This window comes from Macrotis lagotis, chromosome X, assembly GCF_037893015.1.
Source record: "Macrotis lagotis isolate mMagLag1 chromosome X, bilby.v1.9.chrom.fasta, whole genome shotgun sequence".
Classification (NCBI taxonomy): domain Eukaryota; kingdom Metazoa; phylum Chordata; class Mammalia; order Peramelemorphia; family Peramelidae; genus Macrotis; species Macrotis lagotis.
This window is the reverse complement of record NC_133666.1, coordinates 406688870-406702965: the sequence shown is the minus strand read 5'-3', so window position 1 is coordinate 406702965 and position 14096 is coordinate 406688870. Positions and strand designations below refer to the sequence as shown.

General features: G+C 34.2%; 1 long non-coding RNA gene across 2 annotated transcripts in view; it reads left to right on the top strand.

The window, feature by feature from the left end:
- The window catches only part of LOC141499789 (uncharacterized), a 32180-nt gene extending 18288 nt beyond the window's left edge, over window positions 1-13892 (top strand). The window contains exons 2-7 of one of the 2 annotated variants that reach the window (XR_012471764.1): window positions 1708-1760; window positions 5593-5646; window positions 6160-6193; window positions 8900-8996; window positions 11365-11489; window positions 11786-13892. This is a non-coding gene — a long non-coding RNA (uncharacterized LOC141499789). The remainder of the gene's footprint in view (window positions 1-1707; window positions 1761-5592; window positions 5647-6159; window positions 6194-8899; window positions 8997-11364; window positions 11490-11785) is intronic. The other variant, XR_012471765.1, reaches the window with a different exon arrangement.
- The last annotated feature ends 204 nt before the right edge of the window (window positions 13893-14096 follow it).

Below are 14096 nucleotides of genomic sequence, written 5' to 3'. Positions count from 1 at the left end.
AGTTCAGAATGTCTCTATAGCAAAAGTAGTGAAAGACATCACAGTTGGCATCCATCTTCACTGTTTCATTGAGAAAGCAGATGACTTATGAAATGCCAAGGCCAAATTGGATCATTGCCCTATCACTACTGGACTGGCCTTGGTGCTAATTAGTCCTGATGGTGTCCACTCTTGGGGCTCAATGAAGTTTTACAAGAGGATTTTCATTTATATTTGGGTACAATCTCTGCAATTCTTGAGCCATCTCTTGATAGCTTTAAAATCTGCTTTAGGTGACATCTTCTTTAGCTGTTCTGTGCTGATGTCCACAAGGTTACATACATGTAATGACTTAGTAGTTGGGTAGAATGGGCCTTGGTATGGGTCTTGGATTACCAAATCTTTCTTCTGAAGCATTTAAAGAACTTTTTAATATTATAACAACTACTATTTATCCAGCAGATTTATTTTGTAAAGTGTTTTACAATTATAATCTCATTGTTTTTCCCCCTCACAAAATCTTTGGGAGGTAGGTACTATTATTATGCTCATTGTGCAGTGAGTCTAAGAGAGGTTAAATGACTTGCCCAGTGTTACAAACTAATGAATATGAATTTATTGAGCAAATTGAATGAATATGAATAAATGTGAATGAATAAAATGAATCCAAATACTTATTTTTCTTGACTTCAGGTCTATGTCAAGTAATGAGTTCTGGGTGGGAAAACGGAATGATTACATGGGAACAATTCTAAATCTTCTGCTGTAGGTGCTCGAGTGTACTTGGGCAGAAGAAATCAGGCTGGGGTGGCCAGAAGGTTGAAGTTTCTTTCTCCTCCCACCCCATCCTTTACCTTTTATCATCACAGAAAGTGGTTGCTATATTTTCCAAGTTTCAGGGTGTGGTGGGATGGAGGTAAGAAAGTGAAGTAGGTCATTTGGGCAAATAAATCAGGGATAGGCCCAGAGCCAGGGTCAGGAATCAATTGAATTTTATAATTTTCTAGACCAATATTCATTTGACTGATTGTTGATCAACAGCGTGTGCCAGTAGATAAAAAGAAAGACAAAAAAAACCCTAGTCTCTGATCTTAATAAGCTCACAATCTACTGGAGGGACAACTTGAAAACAAATGTGTACAGATGAATTATTTACATCATAAATTGAGATTAGTTTTAGGGGGCAAGGTGTTAAATCAAGGGAGGACCGATGGGGAAAGACTTACTATGGAAGGAGGGACTAGTTAAGATTTGAAAACTAAGGAGTTGGAAATGAGGGTGGAGAGAGAGAACCAAGTATTGGTGTCAAACTGTTGTCTGGATGTTACCCTGGGTTCTTGTAAGCTGTGCATGTGAAATCTGAGCCTTGGCATGTCCTACTAAGCTGGAAAGACCATGGTACTGGTTGTTAACTGTAGACTATTTTGCAAAATCAGTCTACTGGTTTTATAACTGGGTGGTAATATTTTTTGCTGTCACAGAAACTCATAAAGGCTATCTGTCTAATTAAAATGGAAAGGGATATTGATCTGTTTTAATGAAGTGAGAATCTATATAGACAATTCTTGAAGTTTGAAATCATTTAAAAGATATACACATAGTCTTGCAAGTAGAATATAATTAAATCACAAATTAATGTATCACCTTAGAATCCATTGGATTGTCTGACAAGAGATTACACAGTTGGCCAGGTCTAACTCTTTTTTTTTTTTTGTTGTTGTTGTTTAGGTTTCTGCAAGGCAAATGGGGTTAAAGTGGCTTGCCCAAGACCACGCAGCTAGGTAATTATTAAGTGTCTGAGACTGGATTTGAACCCAGGTACTCCTGATTCCAGGGCCAGTGCTTTATCCACTGTGCCACCTAGCTGCCCCCAGGTCTAACTCTTATGTAAAAGACTGAAGAAGAAAGGGGAAGAAAGAAGAGAAGATCACTGGACCATTGACTTGTTAGGAAGAGGGGAAGGAGGAAAGGATTAGAGAGAAAGAATAGAAAAGAGGAGAGAAGAGAAAGGAGTAGTGCTATGAAATGTTTTTGCCTTCTGATAATGACTGCCCAGGGAAGGGCCAAAAAATGGAGAGAGGAGAAGATAGGGAAGCTGGAGAAGAGGAGATAGGATGAAATATAACTTTTTTTAGAAATTACAAGACATATAGTATCACATATTTAAAATTAGCCAATCAAAAATGAAGTTTTTGTTTTGCTAGGATCTTAAATTTTCAAATTTTTACAATTTTGATATGAAATCTTGTTTATTTAAAAATGAGAAATATAATTAAATATTTGATTATTTTTCAAATGTACATGTAGACCTTTTAATCTTGTAATTAAAAACAAACATTTAAAACTGTATGTCTCATAATAAATTGAAATTGTACACTATAATAACAAGTTTCAAGTGTTTTCATAACAATTCCATTTATAAACAATCAATTTAGGAAAATTATGACTATATAAAACTTCAATATCATATTGTAAAGGCATAGAAGAAAGATGTTATTCACAATTGTGTATGCATTGAATAGAAAATACATATTTTTTTAAGAATTACAAAATTATAGTCTATTCTTAATATGGATTTAGTAGTTGTTTGGTTGATTAGATTCTTTATTCTCCACAAATGAAATTTTTATATTTTTATTATTTTCTTTGAAATTCATTGATTTTACAATGGAGGTTTAAAAAATAGGCAAATACTAACTGAGAAAGACAAAAGCCTAAACTACATAGTCATACTCTAGTCTCATTAGTATTGACTTCTCTCTCTTCCCTTTTCCCTGACCCTGTAAAAACAATGGTCCAAGGAGAGAGAAGGAGAAAGAAAGGAGAGAGAGTGACCATACCCAGATAGGGCTTGTACTGCTAAATAATCAGAGAGAAGGGTAAGAATTTTATCTAGGTAGCTAGGAGACAGCTTAGTGGTGGTGTTGGGCCTGAAATCAGGAAGATTCATTCAAATTGGAGCTCAACAAGTCACTTTATTTCAATTTGCTTCAGTTTCCCCAACTGTAAAATGGGGATTAAAAGCACTATCTACCTCCTAGGATTATGGGTGAGGATCAAATAGTTGTAAAATTCTCAGCATAGTAAGCATTATATAACTATTTATTCTCTTTACCTCCCTTTCTATACTAGATCGTGGTGCCTAGGATAGAGAAACAGAAATGGGAATATAACTTCTGATCTGGCCACAAGAAAAGAACAATTTCTCTATATCTTCATGACTTGCTTCGTCAGCTCTATCAGATTACCTCTCCTCTGGCCAGGGTCTTTATAGTCAGTTTTTCAGTTTCTCTCAGGGCTTATGAAAATCATACCTTCTGCATTTCAAAGGTGGAGCAGTTGATGGTCAGTGAGGGTGTCATCCAATTTTAAGAGCTGAGTTCGATTTGAATTGAGAAGGTACCAAACCCATTGCCAACAAAAAACTGCTTCCTCAAACCAGTCAGAGGTTTATCTCTGTCTACTTTTCTGTATCAGTTTTCAGCTGAGATGTGTATACTTAATACTCTTCTATAAAGGCCTAGAAAGAGTGAAGTACCAATGAACAATTATGATATTAGAACCCTCTTAACAATAGTTTGTGTATGAAGAAGTTTGAAACATTCAAATATCAACATAAATAGAACCTGATGTTCTCTTCAACAGAATCCATTCTTTAATCTCTCTCTTTGTGAAACTTCTTTCATATCAACAAGAGCATAACATTTTGGTATTGATGGGGCCAGATTTTTACCATGGTATTTTATCCTTGGGCAAAGCTACTTTGGTGACAATTACGAGGACAGATTTTATGTTTGTCTTAAAAATACACTTGATTGAGGAAACAAAGGGAAAAAATAAAGTTAGGTATTTATATCTTAAATTGAATGTCTCTGATATATGTGAAAACCACTGCTTCTAGTTGATTTTGGGAGAATTACATACAGTATCTCTAGACTCCTCTATTAAATGGATATTCTGTTGAAATGAAATGCCAAGTACCTGGTACTTTTGGCAAGAATAATGCCTTTCATGCAGTTTTCCTGCCAATACCAACATCCCTTAATTTCACTTATGAGACTATAGAGGCTCATTCTGTTGACTGATTTGCTCAGACTTTTTTTTTCCTTCAATAAGAAATTTTGTAAGTTTCAAGGTTAAAGTATCCTTGACTTCCTTTAAGTCCCAACTGAAATGCCACCTTCAGGAAGCCTTCCTCAACCTTCTTAATGCCAATGTCTTTCTCCTGTTAATTATTTTCTACTTATCCTGTATATAGCTTGCTTTGTATATATTTATTTGCATGTTGCTCCTTCATTAAATTGCAAGCTTCTTGAGGGCAGGGGGCTGTCTTTTACCCCTTTTTGAATTCACAACCTAAGCTTGATACTTGATACATTATAGGTGTTTAATAAATGTTTAGTGATTAATTGATTGACATGGTCAGACTTATTTGTGTTTAAAAACAAAAGCATGTACACATAAAACCTTTATTATAGACTCTGGAATGTTCTATCAGTTATTCTCTCAGAATTCTAATTAAAAGGATTAGATTTTTCTTTATATACTCTATGCAAGTAAATTTCTATAGCAATCCCTCTCAATCCTGTTCCCATTTCCACATGAGAAAACTATAACATGGATAAAAGATATTATTCTTATTGTAGCAGATAAGAATGCTTATTGTGAAATCAGAAAAATCTGGATTCTTCCTCAGATGCTATCTCTTTGCCTCAAGTTCTTCCTCTAGTTATAAAAAAGATACTTATGCCATAGCTGTTTTGATGATTAAAGAATGGATGCATGTTTAGGACTTTGCCAATCTTAAAGAACTATTTGTCAGTAATTATTATGATTATTATTGTTATCTTGTTCTGATCTTTTTAGTTGGTGTTCAAATAGAAAGGTGGCTTTACAGTCAGTATTCTATAGACTTCCACTTTTGTTGGGCATTTCTCAAGTCGATAAATATTTATTAAGTGTCTACTATATATTAAGGCTAAGTTTAAGATCTGGGGATACAAAAAAGGTTAGTTTTTCCTTATAGTCTCTACTCTTGAGCTCACAATCTATTGAGGAAGATGACATGTAGATAACTATGAATAATAAGCTCTTAAAGGGAGGAAAAATCAGAAATATTGAGCAGAGGGAAGGCATTAGATTAAGAGGGAGTGGCAAGTACTTCTGTTCAGAGTGAGATTTTAGCTGAGACTTGAAGGAAACCAGAAGGTAAAGATGAGGAGGTAAAAATACTTGAAATTGGAAGGTGGAACCACCAGGGGACTAGTGTCATTGGATAGAAGAGTAAATGGATGGGTAAAGACTGTAATGATGTGTGTGTGTGTGTGTGTGTGTGTGTGTGTGTGTGTGAGAGAGAGAGAGAGAGAGAGAGAGAGAGAGAGAGAGAGAGAGAGAGAGAGAAGAGGAGAGGAGAGATAGGGAGGGGAGACAGGTTATAAAGAGCTTTGAATGCTGTTTATATATTTTTGTCCCCCTCCAAAACTCTATAATCCAACCAAACTGACACATTTATTAGAGGAAAGAGTTGTGTCTGATTCTTCATGGCCCCAAGGGAGTTTTCTTGGCAAAGATACTGAAGTGGTTTGCCATTTTCTTTTCCACTTAATTTTACAGATGAGGAAACCGAGGCAACCAGATTTAGGTGACTTGCCCAGGCTCACAGATCTGGTAAGTGTCTGAAGCCAGATTTCAACTCAGAGTGATGAGTTTCAAGCAGGTCCAGTACTCTATCCACTGCTCCTTCTAGTTGTCCCAGTTTGCTGCCTTGATTTGGGGAATTTGTATATAGACATTTAGGGTTATTGAGTTCTCCTTTCTAGAATTTTGTTTCCTATGGATTTTTAACCTCTAAGTAGGAGGCTATATATAATATTTTCCCTTCTCTAAATATTTTTATTTTAAAGAAATAAAAATATTAGACTTGTGATACCAGAAAAATGTATTCTTAACAGGTTTATTAGGTGAACTCTATTTCTGACTAAGATCCTGTCTTCTCTATATGTAAGCTATGGCAAAGAAATTCAAATTCTGTTCTCAGATACAACATTCTTAGCCATTTCTTCATTCTCAAAATTAATTTTTATTTTTTGTATCCCTTTCCTTTGATATTAGAAAAAATGCAATGATGTATGATCTTCAGTTTCTTCTTTAAGACTTCATAATTTTTTATTTTATTTTTAGGTTCCTTTTGGAAGTGTCACATTAATCACCATAAGTAAGTAGTTATCATTATAACTAGCATTTGTCTCCTACTTCTAATCCCTACCATCTTAATATAGGTCATCTCTACTCATTCACCACAGTCCTTTCTCACCATTCTTTCTTCCATCTTGGAAGATAGAAAGGTGTTCTTCAAGTCTCTTACTCCTTTAGGAGGGAACCAATCTTCTGCTTGGAATACATATAATAGTTACTGCTGGGGCAGAAACATAAATATACCATATTTGATGCAAGTCTTAGAATGAAATTGATGATAGTAATAATGGAAAATAACACTATAGATATCATTTAATTTTCACAATTACTTTGTAAGGTATTTGCTAGTCTATCCATTTTATAAATTAAGAAATTGAGAATGAGAGTTTAAAATAACTTTTGCTAGGATCACAAAATTTGTGAAAGTTTGAGATGGAGATTGAACTCAGTTAAAGGATTCCAAATATAGCACTCTGTAGTGTTCACTAACTAGCTGCCTAATGTCTCTTGTTTTCTATAATGATTGAGAATTTCTAGCCTCTTTTCCTTAAATTAAGGAAAGTTATACATCCACCCAAAGCACTGGGCTAAAATTTTAGCAAATATATCTTGTCTTCTTGAAGTACCACTACTTGATAATCACTCTTTTCAGTATCTTCCATTTAAGCTGATTATCATAAAAATTTTAAATAGGTCCACTCTGCAACTATAAGATACCCTATGTACTTCTTTGACTCTTCAAAGAAATCATATCATACTAACTGAGGTATTGATTTAATCAATGGCATCAATAGAACCCACTTCGTCTTCACTTTGGGCTTCCTGCAAGGTCTTTATAGCTACTGTAAAAGTGTTAAGGAACACAAAGACTTCTCCATGTATTACTGTGGTTGACAGTCTTCTACTTTTCTATTATTCTTCATACCATTAACACAGGCAATGGGTTGGACTCTGAGGGCTTAATTTTATTGTTAATACCACCACCACCACCACTACTACCACAACCACTACCACTGCTCATTACTACTACTACTACTACTACTACTACTACTACTACTACTACATTATAATTGTGCTCGTTTGCTAAATCTACATTTCAGAGATGCTAACAAGCCTAAAGTAAGTATACATTTTCCTTAGATAAATCGGGTACCAAATTGAAGACATTATTATCACTTAATATTACTTTCTAAAGCAAAAAAGTTTATTTTCACCAAAGCATATAGAGATCAATTAAATGGATGAACAATGGATATCCAATTGATTAAGGTAAAGGAAGATGCAAATATATGTTCTTTTAATTATCTAATTGTTTTTTAATTGTTATCTAATTTAATTGTTATCAAAATTTGCAATTTATTCATAAAAGATTTCGATAAAATCCAAAGTTAAGGCTAGGAAGAATAGTGTCAAGAATATTTGTAACATTGTCATGATAAAAATTATACTGCAAATAGAGATGAAATTCACTTTTTTTACTCCTTGAACAAAGGGGGTTAGATTATGATATGAGCATTTGCTTTCTTGATTCTTAGTTTTATTTATGTACTTTTTAGTTTGTGCAATTTGTCAGTGGTAAGAACTTTCAAGTTTATCAACTAATATCTGACTCATGTCTTACAGTTTAGGAATTCAGATTAAGAATGTGAGAAGGTACATTTAGTAGAATTTACATATCTGAATACAAGTTATTGACCCAAGGTGGGTTCTGACTTTCCTGTGAATTTTCTCATGAATTCAAAGCCATCTTTCTCCTCTTCCAAAAGAGTTATCAGGACTTTGTGGATTAAAAAAACTGAAATGAGATGCTCTTTGCTCAGTATAACTAGCAAATACCTCTGCAGGCTTAATCACTAAACCCTGCACGGAAATAATAGTTGTCTCACAGTCAGGTCAGAAATGATAACTGAAACCATGGAATCCTTCAGATAAGCTACCTGTATAATCAGGGGAAATAGTTGAAAGCCTAATAGGAGTCTTTGTGCTGGAGGACAGTGATTGAAGTTCAAAAGACTTAGCAGAGGTCAAGTTGGCCATGTCAGCCATTTCCCCAAGTTTACTTCATTCAATTAACCTAAAACAATCTGCTCCTGTGAGAGAGTTCCTGGCTTCCCTTACTTAGAAAGAGGGGGCCCAGGGCAAGGGTAGCTGTTTCTCTGCGTACTTTATGGAATTCCTGGGTTCGGTCTGCAAGGATTATTTTTCCTGTCATTTACCCTAGCACACAAAATAGGATTTTGTAAATTCAACCAATACATTTGAAATGGAGCAAATGAAAAACAACATCAGAGACATTGAAAAGGATAGAGAGTATGATATTTTACAAGGCTTCTCTCTGTCCAGAGAAATGTGTCTGCAATTCTGAATCAAGTTCTGGCTTTGGTTGTTTTGAAATGCAATGTGCCACTCACATAGATTTGAGTTCATTTTCTTCTTGTTTAGTCTAGGTAATTATTGATAGTCTTAACCCAGACCCATCTGAGCCATGAAAAGCAACTGAATTATGTACTTTCCCAGGAGCTCAATGCATGCTTATGGTTCTAAACTATTTGTTCCAGGAAGATATCAATGTAATATTGAACTACTTTCACTAAAAAAAAGTCTTTATGGTTTATTAATGTCATATTCTGTGTTTTTTCCCTTGGTATACCTATGTTTGATTTTTTTCTCTTTGTAAGTTTATCTTCTTATTTCTTAGATGGAATAATTATGTTACAAATTTCAGTTAACTCTGTGGAGGTCCAGGAGCGGTCCATGCCCTAGTTGCAGTATGTGATCAGATTACAAGATAAATGGACATATGAGAGGTTCTGGCATATTAGGTAATTATAGCACATAACTCTAAGAAATACATACATACACAATGCATATGTGTCCTTGTATATATAATATATATGCACACATTTTATATATACAAAATAAACTTAAGTTTTAGAAAATTTTGAGCAGAATTCTTTTTTTATTAAATCAAAATATAAAAATAACACACTCATCACTAATTATGAACAAAATAACATATAACTGGCCCTAAATTATTACTATAAACTGCTCATTGCAATGTAAGGAAATGACCATAAGCCCAATATTAACATTTTCCTGTTTTCAAGATTTCAAACATAACAAATGTGGACAGATGTTCTAATGAATCTGAGCAAATGAATCAGACTTTCCCTTGTATCTAAATTGCTCAGTAGCAATAAGTCAGATGTTTAGGGAATTGTTTAAGCTACCGAGGTACCTTCAGTTCATGCCTGTTGGAATAGATGAAAAGGGAATACAGGGTCCTGAATGAATGAGCCCATATGGTTTCACTTATTGATAGGGAGTGATAGAGAAGAATAGTTGTTTATTATATTATATTCATTATATTAATTAGAGCTTTTATAAGAAAGGTTGCATGCTTATTATCTTTCACCTATTGTCTTGTTTTGACTTGGAAGTCTATAACAGACCTCTTCTTCAATATCCCTTTTCTTATTTTCCCTTTACACTTCAATACACCTTCTATTATTGATCCTAGGCCTACAACAGATGTGAGACAGATGTTTCCATGGTGCCTTATTTATCTTGAGTTTGATAGAGGGAGAGGACAAGGTATAGGAAAATTTATACCAAGAAAAATAGATATTTAAGCACTGTTCCTGAATTTGGTACACAGGAAAACCCTGAGGTATACAGAATATATTTCCTTAAAATGCTCTAATTTAGCTAGAATGTCCTCTTTATAACTTCTCCCAAGGGCCTGGCACATATTATTTAGTAAATGCTTATTGGTTGATCAACTGTAGCAGATCACATTTTTGGACAAAATCTTTGAGATCGAAGTTTTTGTATTTCTGTTTGGGAGTTATGTAGCAAATAGGAAGCTGTAGTTGTAATCAAGAAGAGATGGTACAAGTTCTTATCTCAATCACTGGTATTATCCCATGTAAGTTACATGATGATAGTAACTTATATTGATATAGGATATTGTAAAAATTCTTTTTATTTGATCCTCATAACAACCCTAAGGTAAATGCGATAAGTTATCATCATCCTCATTTTATACTCAAGGACACTGAGACTGAGAGAGGTTATAATGTCTCCTCAACCCTCAACCCCAGGAAAAGACAAGGAAGTACAAAAATATACAAAGGCTATGTATGTCATTATCTTAAACATGGGTGTGATATTACTCTGAAAGTGTATGTGGAGAGGTTGCATTCTAATTAAAAGAATATTCTAGAATGACCTATCAATCAGTGCTGGAGGATAGAAAAAAGAATCCTATTGGGGAAGTTTTAAGGGACTGTAAAATGAACTGCCTTAGGTCTCCCAGTAGCTGAGATTTTTACCCAATTGCAAGCTCACTAAGTTGTGTAATTTCTTTTTCAGAGGCTCTCAGATATTGAGTTTGGCATTTTCTATTAATGGTGGTTCCATTTGCTTGGATCTGTTCTGTCCATTGAAATGTGCAGTCAGGAGTTTGTACTTCTTTCTCTTCTCTTGGTTTGGTTTGAGGGGACTTCAGATACTAGCTATTTGAGTTTAGATAAGTAATGTAATCTGCCTGTCTCAGTTTCTTTATCTGTTAAGTAGGAATAATAACAGAACCCACTTCCCAAAGTTGTAGTGAGGAGCTAAAGAAATAATATGTATAATGTGTTTTGCAAAGTTTAAAATGCTATATATTATTGAGTTATTCAGTTGTGTCTGTCTTATAGACCATAGTACTCCAGTCCCGTTCATGGGGTTCTTTTAGCAAGGATACTGAGGTGGTTTGCCATTTACTTCTTCAGGTCATTTTATAGATGAGGCAAACAGAGTTGAATGACTTGTTCACTTACATCTAGTAAGGATATGACCTCAGGTCTTTTTGACTCCCAGCCTAGTGCTTTATCTACTATGCCACCTAGTCTCACATTTTATTTTTATTATTTGTGTTATTAATTACAGGATCATAGATCTAGAATTGGAGTTGATCTTTGTCCCATGTGTGGAATAAAAGATCTGCTTTTCATTAAGGGAGTCAGTCTCAGTCTTCTTGGGCTTATAAGAATTAAGTGGTGCCAAGAAAGATTACTAGCTTTGAATTTATAATTTATGGACAATATAGCTACAATCCTATAGGCATCATACCAGACTGTTTCTCTGAATCTTGGGTTCTATCTTATTTTTTGTAAATTAGATTTTTATTTTTTCTATTAACAGGAATCTATATTCTTTTCTCCCGCCCTCTACTGGGGAAAAACCCTTTGGAAAATATAGGCATAATTAAAGAAAACATGTTTCTACATTGACCATGTCCAAAGATATGTCTCACCTTGAACTCTGGAGTGAGTAGCATGTGTCATCACTTGTCTGTTGAGCTTGAGATTGACCAGTGTATTAATCAACATTTTTAAATATTTCAAATTTGCCTTTACAAGAAGGTTGTTATTAAATAAATTGTTTCTTTGCTCATTTTTCTGAACCAATTATTTTTATTATAAAATAGTATTCCATCATATTCATAATGTTCAGGCATTCTTCAATTTATGCCTCCTTCCCTTAGTTTCCATTCCTTGCCTCTACAAAATAAATCTGTTATAAGTATTTTTGTAATTAAAGATTCTTTTTCTTTTATTTCTAGGTCAAAGGGTATGAATAATTTGGCAACTTTTTGGGCTGTACTTCCGGATGACTTTCCAGAAAGGCTGGACCAAACCTTAGCTCTACCAAGAGTACATTAATGTGCTTATTCTCTCACAGCCTCTCCAACATTCATCATTTCTTTTCTTGTTAACTTTGCCAGTGTGAAGGATGTGATTTGGAACCTCAAAGTTATTTTAGTTTGCATTTATTTAATATTGGTGATATGGAACTTTTTAAAAAACGAAACTAATGATAACTTGTATTTCTCCTTAGAAAACTGATTGCTTATATCCTTTGACCATTTAACTACTGAGTAATGTAGAAGTTTTCTTAATCTGCAAAATGGGAATAAAAATAGTACCTTTCTCCCAAGATTTCTATGAGAATTAAATGAAATAGTAAAATAAGTAAAATATAAGTAAAATATTTTTCAAACTTTAAACACGTTCTATATAAATTCCTGTTTTTGCTTTGTTTTCTCAGGCTAATTATTAGTTGGGAGTTTCTTACTCACAAATCCATAATTGTGATCAATAGTTTAAGGACTCAAAATAGCAAATTAGCAACATGGAGAAATGATGAAAGTCTCTATTTTATAGATTCTGTCAGCAATCTTATGTGATTTGTGATTAAGGAATTTGAGAACACAGGGCATATTATATCAAAGAACTGGCCCAATTCTTCCCAAAAGGCAAAATCTTTTATTATATCCAGTTGACTTTGGAATGAGGAAGATCTGCTAAAAGTTCAGCATTAGGTGTTTAATGATTGTATGACCATGGGCAAATCACTTAAACCTCTTAGTGCTGGAGATAATTCTTTAAATTCATAAATTGTGGATTAACTGCCCATCTGCCTTGGTGGAATTGCCCCAAATTGATAAAATCACTGATTTGAATTCCCTGTCTCTAATGGTCCACCACTGTCATTCTAATTACCACTGAAGGTCTGTACTTTTTTCCTGAGGATTAATTAGTCTGTTTTGCAACAATAGTTTGCAAATTCTTGGCATTGTTCTTTTTCTTCCACATTTTCCCTGATTTTATTTTGTTGGAGGCTTCTGGAATCCTCGAAACATTTGACTTTACCATAGCAACAGTGGCTATAATATGCCTAACAGTCACTGAGGTGTGCTTTCTAAGAACTGCACATTTTACATGTTTCTTTTGAGTAATATTCATTCTTTAAAGCCACAGAATTAAAAACACAACAAATGAAAACAATGAAACACTTGCATATGTTATGAAATCCAGGACTCAAAACTGATCAGAAAACTAATTAAAGTGGGAAAATTGGCTCAATCTGGTATCATCTGGTCAATGTTAGACATTCTGAGTGAGCTCAGAGTAAGGAAAAGTACACATATATGCCCATTACTGTCTGAAAATGAACCCTTATCACAATTACTGCTTATGCAAAGTAAATCTCACAATCATAAGAAGTCCTATGTTTATGCTTCCAAGGAGCTTCTCATCTTGTTCAAAAACTGTCTGTGTAGGTTTTCAAAATCTTCTCCTAGCACATTATTTCCCAATAACTCTGTGAGGTAGGGAAGAGAATAGGCATTTATTGCTACATGCTAAGTGGGCAGACTTGGTACTAAATGTTTAGCAAATTTTTTCTCATTTGATTCTCATAACAACACTGGGAGAGAGATGCTATTATTATTCATATTTCCATTTGAGGAAACTGAGTTGACCTACCAAGGATCACTCAGCCTCTGAGATCAGAGTCAAACTGAGACCTTTCTGACTCCATTCTCAGTAGTCTATTTACTATGCCACTCATTTGGTCAGAAGGCATCCCTATTTAAAAGTCTGAGGATTAGATTAAAGTTCCAGTTTTTCTATTTTCTACCTATGCAATCTTGTGGAACACATTTATTCTTTGTGCCTCAATTTTCTTGGCAAAGAAATTAGAGTGGTTTGTCATTTCTTTTTCCAGCTTATTTTACAGATTAGAAAACAAAGACAAATAGCATTGTGTGACTTGCCCAGGGTCACACAGCTATTAAGTGTCTGAGATCAGATTTGAACTCAAGTCTTTCTGACTTCAGGCACACTGTGCCACTAACTGCAAGTGCTCTGTAAATATTATTATTTTCATTAATAATATTAATAAAGTTAAATTAATACACAGCTAGCAGTGTACGATCAATTTTATAAAACTTGTTGAAGATTGTCTCACATTCAATTATAGCAATCTGCTTATTGCTGTTCTAACATCTAGGCCACTACTTAGAGGAGAATGTTAATCTCAGAAATGATACCTCTTCTTGGTAAGTATTAGTTGTGGTCCATTTCTCTATT